Here is a 19,772-nt window from a genome sequence, read left to right on the forward strand (position 1 = left end):
AAACACCCGGAGCGGTCTGATGACTGGATTACACGTGAACAAACCAGGAGTTTCGCCAGCTGGTTGCAAGCACGTACCATGCATGACACCTCTATTGAAGATGACCTGTACTTGCTGTCCCAGTTACCATCTTCGAATATAATGACTTTCAAAGGTACGAGATAAATGGTAATACATTTTACACGATCGCCCAAGATAAGAAGAGCACCAACCAAAACAGTGGTGTCCGCTTTGATGCAGAAACCAAGACGGGAAAGGAAACATATTATGGTTATATACAGGACATATGGGAACTTGACTATCGACGTGGTTTGAAGGTCCCTTTGTTTCGGTGCAAATGGGTCAATATGACACGAGGCGGGGTAACGGAAGACCCGCAGTACGGAATGACAACAGTGGATCTCAACAATCTTGCGTATGCAGACGAACCATTCGTCCTAGCCAATGATGTGGCACAGGTTTTCTATGTGAAGGACATGTCTACCAAGCCAAGAAAAAGAAAAGATAAGGAAGCGAATGCATCGTACGATGAGTCAAAGCGGCACATAGTTCTTTCTGGGAAGAGAAACATCGTGGGAGTGGATGACAAGACAGACAAGTCAGAAGATTATGAAAAGTTTGATGAAATTGCTCCATTCACAGTGAATATTGACCCGAGCATCCCGTTAAATGATGAAGATTTTCCATGGCTACGACGCAAAGGGACACACGCGAAGAAAAAGTTTCACACCCAAAGATCTGGGATGTGATCGGCTTAACTATCATCACTTTCTTCTGTGTTTCACACCCAGGAGGGAATCTCTGTAATAGTTAGGGTAGCTAGTTATGTGTTTGGCATTTGAAACGCGAAGAAATTTTATGTGCAAGCAAATTCTTTCATGCATTTATTGATTTTTTCAGCTAAATGACCCTGAAATTGAAAAGCATTTCAAATGAACTCAGAAAAGGATGAAAGTTGGCATGGTATCATAATTTCACCCACATAGCATGTGCAAAAAAGTAGAGAGGGTTACCGCAAAAACTGGATGCACTTCGTGTACAAAATGGACAATCTGTTTCGAAGTATCAGGGTTTCGGACGAAAACTCATCCGTTACAAAGGCATTTCATTTTTAAATAACTTAAGCATTACCAAATTGAATATAATGATAAAACACACTAATATTAAACATAAGAAAAAAGAATCACTGGAAAATGTATTTTTAAAGTTAAGTTATTCACAAACTAGTGATTCACACAAATTTCAAATAATTCAAAATTTAAACTATTCAAAGTTAAAAACTACCGGCACTAACTGAAACTTTCTAAAAACTATCAAAAATATTCACAAAGAAACTCTAAATACAGCAAAAAACAACTAAAAATAAATAAAACAAAATAAATAAAGTAGAAAAGAAAAAACTAAATGAAAAAAGCCCACCTACCGGGCCACAGCGGTCTGCATACGACTAGAAACCCAACCTGTTGTTGGGCCAGGATGCAGGCCCACAAGCCCGATAGGCCCCACAGGGTAGAGTAGCAGAGGTAGGCCCAGAAGGCCTGCTTTAGAGAGGAGCTCGAGACAGCAGCGGCGGCGGGGCTTATAAGAAGGTGTGAGCGCCCTTCGGCTAGCGAGGTGGGACTAAACTTCTGCGCCCCTCGCCTGGAAGCGCACACCCTTTAGTACCGGGTCGTGGCACCAACCGGTACTAAAGGGGGGCCTTTAGTACCGGTTGGAGCCAGGAACCGGTACTAAAGGGGGGTGCTTCCCGCCGCTTGGCCTGGCCAAAACAGGCCTTTAGTACCGGTTGGTGGCTCCAACCGGTACTAAAGGTGTCCCCTATATAAGAAACACTTCGAAAATTTTCAGTTTCTCATCTCCCACTTCTCTCTGCCGCCGCCTCGTCCCGCGCCGTCGCCGCCCCCGTCGCGCCGTCCCCGTCGACTCCGCGTCGCCCCCGTCCTCGTCGCGTCGTCCCCGTTGACTCCGCGGCACCCCCGTTGCCGTCCCGGTCGCCGATCCCCTCGCTTCGCCGTCGCCGTTGCCTTTGGATCGACCTCGCCTCGCCGTCGCCGTCGCCTCGACCTTGCCCGCGCGCGCTGTGAGCCCCTCCCCCGGCCCCTCTCCTCCCTCCAATCGATCGTAGCGCACACCGGCGCCGACGCCGACCGTAGCGCACACACACGCGCGCGCACACACACACACTACATGCGCGCACACACACACACACTACACACACACTAGACACGCACACACACACAATTTTTCTGTTTTTAGCTTTTAGTTTTTTCTGTTTTTCTGTTTTTCATACAAAGTTTTAGATGAATTAATTAATTAGATTAGATTAATGTCAAATAGTATGTAGAAATGTTAGTTATAATATATATAATGTCAAATGTTATAGAAATGTTAGTTATATAGAAATGTTAGAAATTTTGGAAATGTTAGTTTTAGCTAGCTAGATGAATTAGATTAATTTCAAATTGTTAGACGATGATCGATGTTTTTTTAGTTTCTTATATTTTTAGTTATAAAATTTAGAATTTGCATATATGAAATCATCACAATCCATCATTTAGAAAATGTTACTTTACTTTTGCGGCATATAGTATTTTGTTGTCGACGATGCCCGGCCCGCATCCTCGCCGTCGACACGTCCGCGATGACGTCCTGCTTCAGAGGACCCATGTCTGGGACTGGGCTCCGCCGGGCTGGCACTGGGAGGTGCTACCTTCAGGGGCGCGACGCTTGGTGAGGAACCCGGCCCCGGGTCCCGTCGTCGACCCTCATCTCCTTTGGTGGCATTCACGTGGGCCACTTTCGGTGCGGAGGGAGCCGGCCCCGCCGGAGGTGGTACGTCGCCGTGTCAGGGAGGAGGACGAGCACGTCCATCGCTACATGGCTGCTATGGACGTCAGGTTCTCCAATACCTGGCAGGTTCTTTGGGGAGATCACCCGAGCTATGATCCAGTGATGGTTCCTTCTCTTTGGGTGTCCACCGCCTAGATTACTCTCTAGTATTCGATCTTTATTAGCTAGCTAGCTAGCTAGTGATGTATTCGATATATAATATTTGAGATGATTTATTCGAGATTATATATATTATTTGAGACGATGTATTCGAGATTATATCTATTATTCGAGACGACGTATTCGAGATTAAATCTATTATTCGAGACGATGTATTCGAGATTATATCTATTATTCGAGACGATGTATTCGAGATTATATCTATTATTCGAGATTATACTAAATTGTTTTATATTTCTTTTGGCATAGTTAAATAAAAGCTATGGCGGACAATACCGACAGAGAGAGAGAACAGACCATGTTCGATATCATACGCGGGCCAGATGATGATCAGAATGAAGAAGATTTTGACGGCTCCGAATTTCTAAACAACACCGGAGAGGGTGATATGATATTCGATCGCGACGACCGAGAAGATGAAGTCATGAACTACGACGAAGAACATGTTGATCCTGAAACAACAAACACCGGCGAGGTATATATATTTATATAAGCAGGAATCTGGTGATCATCGCATGTTTTAAATGAGTTGAAGATATATTAACGAATCGATCTTTCTTCTTTCAGCCATCCGGATCGAGCAAATCTTCAGGCAAAAGGACGAAACGAGGCCCGAACAAAAAGTTGAAGGAGGGCGTAAAGTACAATATCGAGGCATTCAAACCTAATGGCGAACCATTAGCGCCTAAGAAGATTGCGGACAAGTTCGTTCGTCAGTGCGGAGTTCTTGTGAAGGACCAACTCCCGATCTCCCTTCAAGAATGGCGAAAGCCAGCAAATCCACGTCCAGATGTTACTTTTGTCGACGAGAATCAAAAAAATCTGCTTTGGGATACTCTCATGGAACATTTCACCCTACCAGATAATTTCACAGAAGCAGATGTGCGGAAAGTCAAGGACGCTGCTTTTAGGAAGATGGCGGTTGCATTCAAGAACCACAAGAGAATGACGTGGGAGAAGTACGTCAAGGGAGGAAGGAAGACTCCAGTATTCGAGGGGATACTAGAGAATCAAAGTGCTCATTGGGACGATTTCGTGAAATTCAAGGATTCAGAATTAGCTAAGGAACGGTCGAGAATAAACAAGAAGAATGCCGAAAAAAAGGATAAGTTCCATAAGCTGGGGCCAGGTGGCTACGCGGTGGCAATGCCTAAGTGGGATAAGTCTGAGAAAGAGATGGAGGATGCAGGTGTCACTCCGGTTACTAAGAGCTGGCCCCCCAGGTGCAGGACTTGGTTCTATGCGCATGGGGGGGAGTTGGACCCGAAGACAGGCAATGTTTCGACGAAGGCATGTCTGAACGGAGCCGACGATGCGCTACTTGTTGCAATAGAAGAGGCTCGATCGGGGGTGTTCCAGCCCAACAGAGAGAACGACGAGCTTACGCGTGCCTTGGGAAATCCTGAACACCCGGGAAGAACACGAGGCAAGGGCGCTCTTCCGTGGTATGAGGGGTTTTCGGACTGGAACGCCGACTACAGAACCCGTGCGAGAAAGAAGATTGCGGAGGAGAAGAAGAGGAAGATGGAGGAGGAGCAGAGGAAGCGGGACTATGAACGCCTTCAAGGCCTAGAAGCAAGTCAAGCGGAATTGGCAGCTAAATTCCAGCGGCAGCAGGAGCAGATCGACTCACTTAGCCAGCAAAGGGGGTCTCAGCATCTGCAGCAGCTAGCGGATGATCCAGCATTGGATACCACCGCCCCATCCATGCCGAGAAGCAGCGTGGGTTCCACCCCGGGCGACGCAGTAGTGCTGGATAGATACCCCGTGGATGACATCACGGAGAACACTAACTGCGAGCTACACTTCAAAATGAAGAACATATCCATGAAGGTGGCGGACGCCGTTGCTTTTTCAAATTCCCCCGAGGCAACCTTCCATTGCAACCCGATTCCAGCGGGCTATGCTCGTGTCTTGGTTGATGAGGTGGTGGACCCATATTCGGAGCTACAGCTTGACATTCCTGGAGGTGACGACGAGCACACATTGGGAGAGGCCATACATCGTGTCATCCTATGGAGAAAGGATTGCATCATCTTTCGAAGGCCACCGACACCGCGTCACCCGACTCCTCGTCGAAGTCCGCCACCGAGTCAGCAGACTCCCGCTCCTCCAAGTCCACCAACGCGTGAGGCCACTCCTCCTCCTCCAAGTCCGGCAAAGTGTCAGGCCACTCCTCCTCCAAGTCCGACACAGCGTCAGACGTCCACTCCTCCTCCAAGTCCGGCACAACCTCAGGCCACTGCAAGTCCGGCACAGCTTCAGGCCACTCCTCCTCGTCCAACTCAGCCCCGTCAGCCGTCTCCGCCGCCTCAGCAGTCGCAGAAGAGACACCCCGCAGCTATGGTGCGTAGCGGTACGAGTCGAGGTCATAGTACAGGAAGTACAGGCGGAGGCAAGCGATATAAATATGGTCCAAACCTCACTACTCCTCTTCCTGTGAGGGCTTACGACAGGACCAAGGAGCAAACCAATGCCATAGTGCAGGCAGAAGTCGACGCCCATTTTGGACCAAAACCGCCACCGCCGCCAAGGGAGAAAGTGCCTGTGGAAGTAGTTGACCACTTCATTCGTATGGCTCAACCACCAGCTCCTAAGCCTGTTGACTCAGACTATGAGCGCCACATCAGGAAGTTACATCGACGACGTCTACAGAAGGAGGCGAGCTCGAGCTCGAGCAAACAACAAGCAGCTGTCAAAAAATGCAGGAAAACCGTTGCCCAGCTGGGAAAACAGGCGGCACAATCGACCCCCCCCCCCGCTTGTTGTGCCGCCAACAACACGTGACAGTACGCGCGCCCAATATTATTGTGGCCAAACAGTTTACGTTCCCGAGGTGGGCGATGTGGTAATAACCCAGGAGCATATAATGCAGGCTGAAGAACTCAAGATCACTGTTGGACAACTCCTCGAGATCGAGGACATGCCTGGGATTACAGAGGAGGAAATAAAACGGAAATATGTCCGGGGCCAACCTTTGGTCGAGCCAGAAGATGTCAACAAGCTCCCAACGAGAATGTATGAATTGCATCAATGGTACATGGACATTACCAAGAGATCCAATCGAGAGTCCCTCATGGTGAATGTCAAGAAGGATGATTACTACCATGAGAAAGCTGTGGCCGTTGAGTATCCTGAACTGTTTCAGTTATACAATCAAGACGCACTCGACAAATCTATCGTCAGTTGCTATTGTCTGTAAGTGATTTCTTTCTGTAATTTAAGTCTCAAGCTAGCTGTAGTGATCCTTTTGATCAATCATTACCTGTAATTATCCTCACTATATTCTTTTCTGTGGTATTATGCAGGATGAAGATGTATGAAATGAGAAAAGGTGGACGCTATGGCATTGGGTTCATTGACCCAAACACCGTTAATGAATACACATGGAAAATGAACAAGCATCAAGAAAAAGAGGTAGAGGACAGCATGCTAGAGTTCTTGAAGCGCCTCAAATACAATGAAGATATACTACTTCCTTACAACTTCCAGTGAGTCACACTTTCTTGTACTACAAATTCTCTGTTTTTGCCTACTAGCTAGCTACATGTTTTTGCTTACATATGCCCGCTTAATTAAGACATGCAAACGTGTGTGCATGCAGATTTCACTGGATCTTGTGTATCATTAAAGTTGACGCCGGAACAGTTGAAATACTGGACTCGCTACTCAAAGCAAATAGTGACTATAACATCTTGTTTGGGATAGTCAACAGGTAATTTCAATCATTATTAACTATATATCTCGGCCTATTTAGTTCGTCATTATTTCATGATATGAACTATTTAATAACCCCTTTATTCATTTTCTTTGTCGGCGGGCAGGGCTTGGGCAAGGTTCATCAGCGTCACGGAAGGCGAATGGAAACCAAAGCTGAAATGGTTTCGATCCAAGGTAAGTAATTAAGTAGTACTAGCTAGCTAGCTAGCTGCCATCTCTTTAATTATCATGCTTGATTAATTATTATCTGATCAAATTAAATTCCATTCTCGTAATAAAGGCCCTGAAGCAGGCGCAGGGGACTGATCTGTGTGCATTCTGCGTTTGCGAGAACATTCGCATGATGGCGTCCGAAAGGAGCAGATCTCAAAGACAGGAATGGGTACGCTTGTCAGAACACTATTCACAATTTTTACACCATTATCGATATCTAGTCACACAACTAATACACATGCATATTGATCTCCTTCTTAACAGTTCAAAGAGGTGCGGGACAAGCTCCTACCAACGGAGCGCGTAGAAGCACTTTAAGAGGAAATAGCGGGATTTTTGCTCGACCAGGTCATAAATCCGAAGGGAGAATAGTATTACCCGCTACCGCCCCCATGAACCACTTCCAATTGTCATCGTGCTCCGAAGGCACCAATTAGGCTAATGCCACTGGCTCCGAAGGCAACATGCATATGTAGGAGAAATTGTATATAGCTATACATGTGTGTATGTGTAAATTAATATGATGGTTTGTGAGACATTGATGATATATATATATGATTGGTTCTACTAGAAATTCTATATATATATATATATATATATATGCATAACGTGTACAATGTGTAGTACCGTAAAATACCAGCAAACGAAAAAGAATTAAAATGGAAAACACAAAATTAAATGAAAAAGAAAACATAAAACCAAAAACCCCACAACCATTTAGTACCGGTTGGTGTTACCAACCAGTACTAAAGGGCTCCCGGCCCCCGGAGCTGGCTCGTGCCACGTGGATCCCCTTTAGCACCAGTTCGTGCTGAACCGGTACTAAAGGGGGGGGGGCTTTAGTGCCGAAACTTTAGTGCCGGTTCCTAAACCGGCACTAAAGGGCCTTACGAACCGGTGCTATTGCCCGGTTCTGCACTAGTGTCTTATCTCCGTGCTTGGTCGACACTACGTACTATATACGTATGGAGAGGAGTAGACACGCTAGCTAGTAATCAAATGAAGGAAACAGAAGATCGTCATGAACATATGCATACAGAGAGAAGTGATATCGACCACCTCTCCTTCTCTGAGATATTGGTCGATCAACAAGTTCTCGTATATCTATCCGACACTACCGGCTATATATATACAATAATTATCTCTTACAATACAATCTCCTAATTAAATTGTAGGAACACAGGGTCCACATAGTATTCTCCGTTTTCAGCGATCACGTGGTCAAGGAAGAATGCCGCCAATTCCTCTTGAATTCCTCGCATACGATCTTCTGCTAGGAGTTCATCCCGCTTCCGAAACATCTAATTTGAAGAAGGGGGTCAATACATATATATATGAATAAATGAAACTCAACACAAATGATGGTAATAAAATAAAATTGTGAATATTATTGCTTACACACTTCATATTGTTTTTCAGTGTAGCCCCGCTCACAGGTCGTGTAGCGGATGGACTCGCAAACGTAGTATCCACAGTAATTATTCCCAGGTTCCTGCCACAACCACTTTACAAGAAATAGAGGTCAATCTAACTGATAAGCAAGCATCCTAAATGGTATTGATGAAACTAGCGCTTGGATCACTAGGAGATGCGCGGAACATGCTACTATAGTACTTACTTTCGGGTGATTAAATTGCAGCTTCTTCGGCAGTCCCGGAGCTTTTGAGGTGAATTTTCTCCAAACCCTGCCAGACAAAGAAAACAATTACTTGATATCAGGAAATGAACAAAGTTGCTGATATGGTGGATAATGATGGATTTAACTTACTTCTCGAGCATTTGAGTCATGTTCGCATAGTCCTGGGGATCTTTTCGTCTCGAGTCTAAGACGGTTACTACTCCCTGCTCAAGCTTAATCTCTAGGAGAATAAAGTGGAAGCTGCGCATGCATGCATAAGTCATCAATTACATTACCATAACCTGGACTAATAAGGGAAACCGAATATGCACAAGACAGTAACACTCACTTGAAGTTGTAAGGAAAGAGTATTATATCTTTGTTTTGATTTAATACCAACGATTGTAGCAAGTTGGCCTCGGCTTCTTTGGGATCATGTTTGACCGTCCATTCATCTATGAGATTTGTGTTAATGAACCCAATATCACCGATTTGTTTTTTCTTCAATTCGACGATCTTCAATCTGCATAATATAATGAGGATAAGTATAAATACATGCAATGAAAGAGCTGACCTATATAGAGAGACTTAATGACAGAAGTAGTACTACTTACAGACAGTAGCAAGTGATCGTTGTTTTATCGAGGGCCTTTTGATTGTAAAATTGGAAGAAATCCTCAAATGGAACATTCAGCAGATCAATTCCAACGAGGTCATGCTCCGGTTTAACTCTCAACGTCAAAGTACCAATCCCATCAGACTCTCTGCAACCAAGGTAACAATTGATCCAACGGCATAATGATACCAAGCCTCGGTATGAATGGCATATTTTCTAATCTTTCTAATCTTCAAGCGCATTGCATCCATCTTGATCTTGTGATCATCGACGACATCCACAACATGCAACTCCAATATCATCTTCTCCTCCTCAATTTTTTTCCTTCAAGCAATTGTTTTCTTCTTCAACTAAATTTAACCTCTCGACAATAGGGTCGGTTAGAATTTCCGGTTCAACCACCTCCTAGATAAATAAAATCTATGTCACGTTGGTCGGTATATTTGTCATAAACAATAAATGAACCAAATAGTTATAAAAAGATAATATATACCACATCCGAATCATAGACAGGACGAGGGCCGACGGGGGCGGATACCAAAACCATCGCACTATGTAATAAGAAGGAATAATAAAAGTAACAAAATTAGACAAGTAACTATCTAAAGTAAGAATTTTTTCCTTTCAGAAAGAAGATAAGAACAATAGGCTCACCACGGTGGTGCTGGCGATGAGATCGGCGCGGGCGATCGACGGCGGTGAAGACGGGGACGGGACGTGATGGACCGCTAAACCTAGACAAATCTCGGGGAAAATGGAGCTCGGAGGTCGAGTTTCGAGAGGACAAAGATTAACTAGTGCGGCTCAGACATTTCATCGAACACCTCATGTGCATAGGAGGTGAGCTAGAGCACCCAAATGCCCTCCCCTCGCCGGCCAGAAAAAACAGAGCACTCTGGAGTGCTCTGCTATGGCGATGGGGTATATATAGGGAACTCATTGGTCCCGGTTGGTGGCACCAACCGGGACTAAAGGCCTTTGGTCCCGGTTGTTGCCACGAACCGGGACCAATGCCCCCTTTAGTCCCGGTTGGTGGCACCAACCGGGACCAAAGGCCTTGTGCTGGAACTGGCGCGGTGCGGTGGGATGTTTAGTCCCACCTCGCTAGCCGAGAGGCTTCGACAGTGGTTTATAAGCGCAGCTGCGCTGACCACTTCGAGCTCCTCTCAAATGCAGGCTTACGGGCCTATTCTGTCACTATTTGCCTGTGGGCCTACAGGGCCTTCTGCGGGCCTGAATCCTGGCCCATGGATGGGTTTCTAGTCGTATTCAGGCCGCGGTGGCCCAGTAGGTGGCATAATTTTTTTCTCTTTTGCTTTATTTGTTTTGTTTTGTTTCTACTTACAACAAAAAACTTATTTATTTTATTTCTAATTACTTATGTATTTTACTTTAATTATTTTATTTTTTATTTATTTTACTGCTGCTATTTTTATTTATTATACTGCTGCTATTTTTACTTAATTTATTAAGGTTTATTTATTGTAGTTACTATAGTTTATTTTATTTTATTTTATTAAGGTTTACGAGCTGTGGGAGGGACGAGGGGTGGCGACGTGCTGTGGGACATGATGCAGGGGCCGAGGAGGGAATTTAGGGTTAGGTTTTTATACGGGAACGGTTAGACGGGCTTTAGCGGGCTTTCACCGTGCTTGTGGGGTTTTACCAGGTCATCGATGAGAGTTTCCAAAAATGTCATTAGAAATCCGTCATGGATTAACAGGTTTCTTGTAGTGATATGTCGAGCACAATGAGTGGTGATCCTCCGGCCTCCCACTCGCACGCAGCCGCCGCCATCCTCCCACTCGCACGCAGCCGTCGTCACCAGTCCCGGCCATGGCGCCGCCGCTGCCGTCGTGCCCCTGAAGACCTATTCATCTTGCCTGAAGGTGATCCTGTGTCAGATCCTCCACTTAACCCGCATGGACCGGCTCGTGGGTCACTGACAGTGGGTCCCTTGGGCCCACTGGTCAGGTTTGACCAGTCGCCCCTGCCTCCTTCCTCCTCTGGCCGAACAGAGGCAGGGCTCCGGCGATCAACGCCGGCGAACGGCGGCTCCTCGCGGGGTCCTGAGGGCGGGGATGGATCCGCCAGGCCGGTGCGATCCTCCCGGTGGTCGAGGAGGTGGCGGGGATGGAGGGAGTCGCCGGCGGCGAGCTCCGCAGCGGACGGCAGCTTCGGGAGGTTTGGGGCTTTGGCCTACGGTGGTTCCCCGACGCAGCTGAGGGTTTGGGGGAGGAGGATGGTGGTGCTATACGGACGGGGGGGGGGGGGGGGGGGCTCTGGTTGCGACTGAATGGACCGGAGGGCGGCGGCGGTGAAATTCCCTGTAAAAAAAATGAACATAGATGCGCTTATAGAGAAAATTAAACCTAAATTCACAGTAAATTTCAATTTACTGTGAATTTAGGTGAAATTCCCTGTATAAGAGCATCTATTTTCACTTTAAGAGAAGCTCAACAAGGCATAGAGGGACGGGCTTATAAACTAGTGTGAGCGCCCTTCGGTTGGCGAGGTGGGACTAAACACTGGCCGCAACTAGGACCAGCCCTTTAGTCTCAGTTTGTGGTATGAACCAGGACTAAAGGGTGGTGGGCCAGGAGCGTGGACCTTTGGTCCCGGTTTGTCCCACCAACCGGGACCAAAGGGGCCGGACGAACCGGGACCAATGCCCTCACGAGGCCCGGCAAGCCCCTGGCCGCACGAACCGGGACCAATGCTCACATTAGTCCCGGTTCGTGACTGAACCGGGGCTAATGTGAAAACTGCCCTGTGACCTAAGCCCTGTTTTCTACTAGTGCACCACGAGCGCTCCTCCGTCCAGGACTTCAGATCTGATGCGTGCCGTCAATAAATTGGGCGCGGGTGAGAAAGAATTGAATCTGTAGCGGAATTCACGGGAAGGTGGGGAATTGAGGGATACGAAATCCACATACCTCGAGCTGACCTCGTGCTCGAGATCTGGTACCAATGATGCCAGCGTGTTGAGCATGTTCCCATCTGCAACTCCAGCATCTAGATCCATGACATCGTCTCTGTTATGTTGTGTGTCGAGAGGAGGAGGCAGAAGCTGGACCATATCGATGGTGTTGTCATCCAGTATCGTCTATCAGCTGGTCTGTGGGTAGAGGAGATGTGTGCGATTTGCGGAAGGATGAAGACGACCGGGATGCTTCTAGATTCGATTTCAAGTCGCGAGTCACGGGTCGGCACACCTGTAGACAGCGACTGGACGGGGACGTGTCCGCCGAATCTTGTCCCCTGACCGAATAGGCCCAGGTCCATATTTTCAAATCATTTCAGCCTCCCTCCTTACTGTTTACATAGGCCTGCTAATCCAAACGCTTTTGCTGTCCGGGGCACATATCCCATCGTAGCACATTTGAAGTGGACGGACTAGATAGCGGGGTGTACAGCATCCGGGACCAGGAAATCCACTCTCTTTCTACAGGTCTCTCGTGCTCCATGCATCAAACAAGTGGGGACTGGATTCTTGCAGGCGGCAGCACCTTTATTTCTGAGGTTAAATGAAATGATCTTCATGGGAATGGTGGAATGGGAGGAGTGGGAGTGGGTGGAGCAAGTAAAAGTCATGCGTCGTTTGGAGAAACTTGTGCTCGGTAAATGCAGACTGAGGCATGTTCCTCCAGGCCTTGCCTCCAATGCAAGATCTTTGAAAATATTATGTCTACAAGACGTGGAGCACCTCAGCTACATTGAGAGCTTTCCTTCTGTTGTTGAGCTTACAGTGAATGATTGCCCCAACCTGGAGAGGATCACCAATCTCCCCAATATGCAGAAGCTTGCCATCAGGAACTGCCCAAATTTTAAGTTGCTGGAGCGTATCACTTCATTTGAGAGGCTGGTCCTGGAGGATTACACCATGGAAAAACTCCCAGAATACACGCGAGACATCAAGCTAAGGCATTTGCAGTTATTCTGCAGGCTATGGTTGCTCTGTGCGGTAGCCGCGGGACAATCTGGCACTGAGTGGGACAAGTTCAGCCATGTGGATCATGTCAAGGCATATGCACGTGATGGAGACAACCCAAGAAAATGGTACGTTTTGTACACGAGAGGAGACAACTGCAAGTTGGATTCAAATATTAGCAGATCTCCCATATTTGAAGGTACAGAAAATCAGACATACATACAAGCTTTGTCTTAATTTGTTTGAGCACTCTTTTTGCCAGTTTATAAGTTCATTTGATTTTATCTCTTGCTTTTCATCCATATATATTGCATGATGAGAAGATATATTATGTACCTTCCTAGTGCATGTTGCTAAGTATTTGTCTTCTTACTTGTTCTTACTTGTTGCTAAGTATCATGTTACCATTTTTGTGTTTTTCTTTACATGCAGAAACCTTATCATCTTGTATGGTGGATGCACAAGCATTTGAGTCTGTGTACAAAATGAGAAGAAGCACCTTCAGTTACGTCTGCAGCTTGGTGAGGATCCCATTTTTTGAAGATATGATGGCAAAGGATCACACGTTTGTTGATGGGGGGGTGTTGACTTTAGAAGACAGAGTGGTTGTCACTCTCAGAATGCTGAACTCTGGTGACTCCCCGGTTATTGTAGGATCCTCTGTTGGTGTGAGCGAGTCAACTGTACCGATGGTAACTCAGGTATTTGTTAAGGCTATGTGGGACCGAGCAATGCACCACTGCAGCTGGACTGGCTCCATTATAACGGAGAAGATCAAGCACAAGTTTGACAAGGTCCATGGCCTGTCAAATTGCTGCGGTGTTGTACATACGACCCACATCACGTTTGGATCACAAAACCGTGACCATGAGGAGAACGGCGTTGTGCTAATGCAAGCCCTTGTTGATTCAGATATGAGGTTCACAGAATTTTGGTTGGACTGTGATCTCTTGAAGTACTATGAGAAGGGTGGTTGGCTGAATGGCAGTAGCTTTAAGTTATCAGATGGCTTGGATGTTGGGGAGTACATCATTGGTGACGCAGGAAACCCTGTTCGTCCCTGGCTTCTCACACCTTACCAGTTGGAGAACGGCCTCCCACTCTCAGACTTCAAAGTGGAGTTCAATAGGAGGCACTCTGCAGCCACAACAGTCACACTGAGGGCGCTGGCAAGGTTGAAAGACACATGGAAGTGCCTGCATGGAGGAGGCTGGCATCCAAGTAATCAAGGTGATCTGTATTCAATAGTTGGTGCGTGATGCCTGTTGCATAACATAGTCATCGACATGGGGGGGGGGGGGGGGGGTGGAGGCATGCCAAGCGATCAAGAGGAGAATTCCATCCAGCAAGTGCGGCCGGTAGCAGAGGAGGACGCCGTCAAGGTGAGGGATGCACTGTCCCAACACTTGATCAAAACTAGAGGTAATTAAATTAAATTAACACAACTCATAATGTGTTTGTTGAAACACTTGTCTATTTATTTTATTTGTTCCTCCTATTGATTCCATCTTGCATCTGTCTGGTTAGTCGATTCAATGGCTGCAGAGGAGGAACAAGAACCAGTAGTAGTTGCACCCGGTTCAGGAGATGGAATTATGGAAACAAGGAACGGGAAGCTCACCAACGATAGACAAGCAATCGAGGGAAGGACAGAATGCTTGATTGCTAGCTAGCTAGGGAGGTGAGATGAGAGATCGTCCTCTCCACTGGATCAACTTGGTACTCTTATTTTCTCTGCTACTCATCATGCTTCAAGTCGCAGTTGTGTTCTGAGTTCATTCTTTTGCTATGGCGCTAACTAAATGATGTTATTGTAGTGCATTTTGATGTCATTGGGCTGTAGCAGAAGAGGGCGCGCCGTGGATATGTCATTCTAGTATGTTTGCTGCCACTATTTAGAGAGGAAGTAGAGAGATGACACTACGTGTAGAGTGTTTTGTGAGAGTTTAGCCTCCTGCCAAGATGAACACTGTATGGAGCCGAAAGACTATTTCTGGCACAGTAAGCTTTTGTGATTGAGAAAACAATTACTAGTAGTTAATAATGTGGCTGCATGGATATGGTAGTTAATGTGCTTGTTGGCTGTCCCTACTCTTCTCTGCTCTTCTTGGAATCTCTCGGCATGGGGGTAACCAAATATGAAGATTTGTCACACGCAAACTGCTGTGTTCAAAATTAAAACTCCAAAGTTGTATTAAGTCTGTTCCTCCTAATTTTGTGTTTGGTCATTTTTCACTTGCATCATTGACTGTCCAGTCCTTATTGTTAGATTCTTTCTAGCCACAACTTGAGGAAAAAAAAGTATGCCCGGCGACACCGAGCTTGTGCTCCTCATTCGAGGAGCTACTCATCTCCCAAGCAACATCCACTTTCCATGCCCAAGCTCAAGCGAGTGTATCAGGAAGGGAGTTCAGTGAAGAAACCACTCCTTCACGAGCCCGCGGCTGAAGAAGCTCCACGACAGGAGAACCTGATGGTGTTCATCGGCTATGAGACAAGCTCCAAGGCATAAAAGATGTATGACCCCATATCAAAGCACGTTCACGTCTCCCACGACGTCATCTTCAACGAAGATGCATGCTAGTCCTAGTAGGCACGGGGAAGGCACCCCGCGAGCAACTCCTTTCTCGTGTACCACCCGACGTACTCCAGTACCCTGGGAAGAACATCCCTAGAAAACACTACCCCGAGAAGTCCCTCTCCGAGTAATACTACGTTAGGCAGAACAACCTAGGGAAGAGCAATCCCTAAGAATGGCATCAGCCGGATCAGCTGAGCCAAGGATAGTGTGGGCCAGGGAACAACCGCCCCAACCACACTGATCCCATGCACTACTTCCCCATGCACCATGTCTACGAGCGAGGTGGGTTCCGAGAAGTCCGTGTGTCCCCGTTGATGACGGAGATGGGCCAAATGTTGAGCATGTATATATATAAAAAATTAATCAAGTATTTAAAAAAATTGGCAAACGAGTATTTGAAAAATGCTAAATGTGTGTTAAAATATGTTGACCATGTAATCAATAAATGTACATCTTGCATTTGAAAAATGTTAACCAACAATTTAAAAAATGTTATATGTATATAGAAAAAATGTTGACCATGTGTTCAGAAAATGTAAATCTTGTATTTGAAAAATATTAACCAAGCTTTGGAAAAATGTTAAATGTGTGTAGAAAAATGTTGACCATGTATTCGAAAAAATGTTAACTTTGTACTTAAAATTGTTAATCATATTAAATGTGTATTGAATATGTTGACCATGTATTAAAATATATTAAACTTGTATTTGAAAGATGTTAATTGTGTATTAGATATACACCCCAAATATGCAATGTGTATGGAGAAAACGTAAACATATAAAAATTAAGTTTTCATGAAATATTAATCATTTATTTGCAAAATGTTAAACTGTAAGAAAAAAATGTTTAATATGTAGTAAAATAGTTAACACATGTTGATCAAACAAACCTACTGAAAGAAAAATAAATTAACCATTAGAAATAACAAAGAAGCAAACACAAAAGATTGACTAACCAAAGAAGCAATTACGAAAGTATGAAATCGAGGAAACCGAGAAAGTAACAAGGAAAAACCCAAAAAAAATATGACAACCAAAAAAACAAAGAAAGAAAGAAAAACAAAATAGCTAACTTGAAATAGAAAGAAATAAAAAAATAAAAAATAGGAAAACCGAGAAAGATACGAAGAAAATGAATGAAAAAACAACGAAGCAGAAAAAACCTATGAAAAACATGAATAAATTGAATAAAACAGATAAAAAAAGAAAGATAAAAGCAAAAAAACATAGAAAAAAAGAAGAGAAAAAGAAATAACAAAGAATAAAGGGATTCAAACAGCGAAGCGATCACTCATGAGTGACCGTCACGTGCCAGTGATCAAAAAGAAAGAAGACTACCGGGACGGCCCAATTCTATGTAAGATGAAATTTCCTTCAGCGATAGAGCTATGGCCTCCCTATAAACTGGGAACAAAAGAAAGAACCCAGGGAGATCGAACCCACGCCTTTTTTCGTTTTCTTTTCTTTTTTCTTTTATTTTTTTCCTTTTTCGTTTTCTTTTCTTTTCTTTTCTCTTTTTCTTTCTTCTCCTCCGGGATTTTTCATTTGTTTTTCAGTTTTAAAAATTTTCTTTTTCTTTTGTTTTTTGTTTCTTTTTGGGTTTTTCTTTTATTTATTTTTGTTTTCATAATTCATTCTTATATACATGGTCAACATTTTTCGAATACATTTTCCATATTTTTTAAATACTTGTTCAGCATTTTTTAAATACATGATCAACATTTTTTTTGAAACTTGTTCAACATTTTTTTCAAATACTTTGTTCAACATCTTTTCACATACTCGTGCTGCATTTTTCAAATACTTGTCCAAGATTTTTCAAATAATTATTCAATATTTTTTATATACATGATCAACATCTTTTCAAATACTTGTTCTGCATTTTTTCAAATACTTGTTCAACATTTTTCAAATACTCATTCAAAAACTTTAAATTCTTGTTCAATATTTTCAGTACTAATTCAAGATTTTACAAATACATTTTCAATACTTCTTTCAGATACTTATTCAACATTTTTAAATACTTATTCAACATCTTTCAAATTGTTGTTCAACATTTTCTCAAATGTGTTTTTGGGAGAGTGTTTTTGTAATATATGTAGTTAGAATATTTCAATGTATAAAACAATAAAGCAAAAAAGAATAAACAGGAAAAAAAATGAAACAGGAAACATGCAGGCATACCCGCGCACGTGGGCCGGCTCATATGCCCGCTGGCTTCAGCAAGTCGGAATATTCTCGCTGAACGCGATAAATAGCGATGCCCGATCGCGGAACTGGCTCCCGCACAAAATGCTTGTGGGCTGCGGGCCGTTAGAATGTTTACGGGCAGCTTGGTCAATAGTTGACCAGATAATTATTGACTGGCCGGTCAACTGTTGACTTTTAGAGAAAAAAGAAAGAACCACGAAATATTCAAAAAGCTAAAGAAAGAAAAAATAATGACCATGTATTAAAAAATGTTAATCTTGTATTTGAAAAATATTAATTAAAAAGATAAAAAAATCATAAATGTGAATAAAAAATGTTGACCACGTATTCAAAACATGTTGGTATTGTATTTAAAAACTGATACATGTGTATTAGAAAACTTTACTTTACATATATGAAAAATGAAGAATGAAAAAAGAAAGAAAGATGAAAATAAATGAAAATAAAAAAGAAGCCAAAGAAAAATATTACAAAAAATAAATATTTGGAAAACAATGGAAACCAATAAAGAAACAAAGAAAAACAAATATTAAAATCCAAGAATAAAACATGAAATGAAGATAACGAAGAAAGAAAAGAAAAACGAAAAAAACCATGAAAAAAGCAAAGAGAAACCAAAAATAAGAACAAGAAAACCCTGAATTATAAGGACAAAAAAAAAGAAAACCAGAGAAGAGGTAAGAAAGCCAAAGAAAAGACAAAAAGGGAAAAACCCAGGTGTTTTCCCTCAAGTTGGTCGCATCTCCTATCGTAACGCGTGCATCCAGAATGACGATCCATCTCCCTCCGTCTCGGTGCATAAAGCATGCGAGTAGTTCTAGGTCATCAATTTAACTAGCTAAGTGTGTATTATATGTACTAAAATAGATATATTTAGGAACTACATTCTCATTTGAATCCAATAATAAGCTTACGATGACATATACACACTTTTAGTTAGTCAAATCGGTAACCTAGAATTACATGCACACCCTATGCATCGAGACAAAGGGAGTAAAAGGCATAGGGAGAGAACTCTATGAGAGATCCATGGTAGTGCTCATGGGACAGCCCAGGCATAAACTCTGGGGTTTTTTTTTAGAGAGAAAGGCAAGTGTATTATCTGGGTCACCTTCCTTCAAACCGGGCGTGTCTATGTTTCGCTTATACCGAGACATATGGCTACCTCGCCTGAAGCGAGTACGAGACTGGGCTGGCCCAGCGCGCGGGTGGCCACAGTCTTTAATTTTTTATTTCAGTATTTGCTTCATTTTTTCACTTTTGTTTATTCTTTCAAATATTATAAATACAAATATTAGAAAAAGCACTTTACACAATTGTTTTGAAGAAATCTTAATTATGCATTTGAAAAATGTTAAATGTTTATATAAAAATTATTTTCATGTATATATTAAAAATGAACAGTGTGTGTGGAAAAAATATAGGTTTACAAAAAATGTTAAAAGTGTATTTGGAAAATTTGAAACTTTATATGAAGAATATTCCTGGTATATACAAAAAATGTACATTGTGTATGGAAAAAGTACTCATCAAAAATATGTTTAAATAAATTTTAATTATGTCTTACGAAAATCTTAAATACACACACACACACACACACACACACACACACACACACACACACACACACACACACACACATATATATATATATATATATCAGGAATATTTTTTGATGTTCCTGACGTATACGAAAAATGTGGAATGTGTATGGCAAAAGTAGACTTAGAAAATATTAATCATGTATTTGAGAAATTTTCAATGATTATATATGAAATGATCATGGTTTATATGAAAACCGTGCCATGTTTATGGAAAAAGTAGATGAGAAAATGTTTTAAGAAATGTTAATCACGTATTTCCTAAATGTTAAC

The 19,772-nt window shown here is 43.4% G+C and overlaps 1 pseudogene; it reads left to right on the forward strand.

Moving 5' to 3' along the window:
- Positions 1-19,772, forward strand: part of LOC123153991 (putative disease resistance protein RGA3) — a 47,948-nt pseudogene that overhangs the window by 14,406 nt on the left and 13,770 nt on the right.

The sequence above is a fragment of the Triticum aestivum genome, chromosome 7A, assembly GCF_018294505.1.
Source record: "Triticum aestivum cultivar Chinese Spring chromosome 7A, IWGSC CS RefSeq v2.1, whole genome shotgun sequence".
NCBI lineage: Eukaryota > Viridiplantae > Streptophyta > Magnoliopsida > Poales > Poaceae > Triticum > Triticum aestivum.